Source organism: Elephantulus edwardii, unplaced genomic scaffold (genome assembly GCF_000299155.1).
Source record: "Elephantulus edwardii isolate Elephantulus edwardi_28Jun2011 unplaced genomic scaffold, EleEdw1.0 scaffold00267, whole genome shotgun sequence".
Lineage (NCBI taxonomy): Eukaryota > Metazoa > Chordata > Mammalia > Macroscelidea > Macroscelididae > Elephantulus > Elephantulus edwardii.
In genome coordinates, this window is record NW_006400017.1 from 910,267 (window position 1) to 912,749 (window position 2,483).

General features: G+C 39.6%; 1 protein-coding gene across 1 annotated transcript in view; it reads right to left on the reverse strand.

The window, feature by feature from the left end:
* UBE2G1 (ubiquitin-conjugating enzyme E2G 1) overlaps positions 1-2,483 on the reverse strand; it is a 117,164-nt gene that overhangs the window by 58,502 nt on the left and 56,179 nt on the right. The gene's annotated exons all lie outside the window — the stretch shown is intronic.

Here is a 2,483-nt window from a genome sequence, read left to right on the forward strand (position 1 = left end):
AATTTAAAAAAACACCTCTGAAGTAACAGAGATGGTACACATGCGTACATGCACATGTACAAACATAAACAAGTAATTGTAACTACACAGAATTGGTCAAGTAAAACAATCCCTTTTTAAAAAATAATTTCTTTTTCCTAGCAGAATCAAACACTTAAGTCTCTGATAGTAATAATAAAGTAAACCATAGCATTTTAATGTGCTGATAGTTGGAAAGCAATCTACTATAGTCTTCCTACACAAGTATTTATTAAGGATCTTAAAAACTGTTAATTTTTTAGGGAGCTCTGGTGGCCTAGTGGCAAGAAGCTGCATTGCAATCCCAGAAGAACATGATTCAAATCCACCAGACGCTCTGCTGGAGAAGGAGGTACTATCTCCTCCAGTACCAGTCAGATCCGATTTGACGGTACACACACTAAATAATAATAAAATTAAAAAAAAATTGTTGTTGTTTTTTGTTTTTTGTTTTTTTACCTACTCCTAAATCACTCTAAAATTTTTCCTCAGAGATACAATCAAAGACTACAGAGCCTAGATAAGGAAAAATCTATAGAAACTCTTAGCTATCATTTAAATAATGTATTGGTATAATTTTAAAGCAACCTGAAAATAGGAAAAAAGAAAGCATTATAGTAACAGTATATTTTTAAAATACTATGTTGTTGTTGTTGTTGTATGTGCCATCGAGTCACTTGCAAATAATAGCAATCCTATGTACAAAAGCTCTAAACGCCATTCTATCCGGTGTCAACCTAGCTATCTCAAACGCACTCATTCCCAACACTCCACTCACAGATTGAGCCATCTCATCAAAAGTCTTCCTCTCCTTCGCTGCCCCTCCACTCTGCCAAACATGATGTCCCTCCCCAAGGACCCTCCTTGCAACATGCCCAAAGTATGTCAGACGAAGCTTTGACTCAAAGGAGCATTTCAGCTTCACCTTCTCCAGGACAAACCTGTTTTTCTCCTAGCAGTCCATGGTATATTCAACACTCTTCTCCAGCACCACAGCTCAAAGGCATCAATTCTCCTTCTAGCATCCCTATTCACTGTCCAACTCTCCAATGCATAGCACGTAACTGCAAAGACTATAGCCCGGATCAGGCACACCTTAGCTTCCAGCCTGACGTCATTGCTCTTCAGTATTCTTGAGAGGTCCCTCTCACAGCAGACTTTCCCAATGCAATTCATCTCTTGATTTCCAGGCTGCTGTTACAACTACTTAAAATATTTTAAAAACTATTTTCTGAAAATGGAAATTTACAATTTCTTAAAAGTTAAAGTATTAAATATGTCCTTAGGGATTGCAGTGCGTCTTCTGGCCACTGGACTACCAGAGACGCCCAAAATATTACACGTCTTAAGAACATATATTGCTTGTTGTTGTTGTTGACATGTGCCATCGAGTTGCCTATGACTCATAACGACCCTATGTACAACAGCCCTAAACCGTGCTCTATCCCTTGCCAAACTTCTATCTCCAACATGCCTATCCCCATTATCCCAGTGACTGAATCAATACATCTCATCGAGGGTCTTTCTCTCCTACACTGTCCTTCCACCCTCATAAGCATAAGGTCCCTCTCTAAGGACAAGTCCCACCTTTCAACATGTCCAAAGTATGTCAGATGAAGCTTCAGAATCCTTGCCTCCAACGAGCAGCCTGGCTTCACCCTCTCCAGGATGAACTTGTTTGTTCTCCTAGCAGTCCATGGTATATTCAATACTCTTCTCCAGCACCACAGCTCAAAGGCATCAATTCTCCTTCTATCATTGCTAGTCATTGTCCAGCTTTCTGATGTATAGCAAGTAATTGCAAAGACCTGTTTCAGGAGCACCTTAGTCTCCAGACTGGCATCATTGTTCTTCAGTACTTTGGCAAGGTCTCTGACAGCAGATTTTCCCAATGCAATCTGTCTTTTAATTCCCTGGATGCTGGTATCATGAGTACTGATTGTAGAGCCATGCAAACTGAAGCTGTCAACAATCTCAATCTCTTCATTATCTATCATGATGCTGCCAGTCGGCACTGTGGTGAGAATCTTTGTTTTCTTGATGTTGAGCTTCAATCCATTCTGCACATATACATTACATACATTTATTTACTTAAGTGTCTAAAAATTGGCTTAAACATCTGCCTTCTGAAGGGCCCAGAATAAGCAAGTATGTTTATCTACCACAACCTAAGACATTAATTTTTTTCTAAAGAAATTTGAAAAGTAAAAACTGGGTTTTTTTGTTGTTTAGTTTTTTTGGAATACGTAGAGTCCCCTCGATGAAACAGACTGACACAGTGACTACACAAGTATGAAGGAGGTTATCAGGATGGTACAGGACAGAGCAAGGTTTAGATGAACTTTTCACAGTCCCCATGAGTTAAAGTCAACTGTATGACACTTAAAAGTGACTTACCAGGGAGCTCTGGTGGCCTAGTGGCAAGGAGCTGCAACTACAATCCCAGAGGCACATGGTTCGAATCC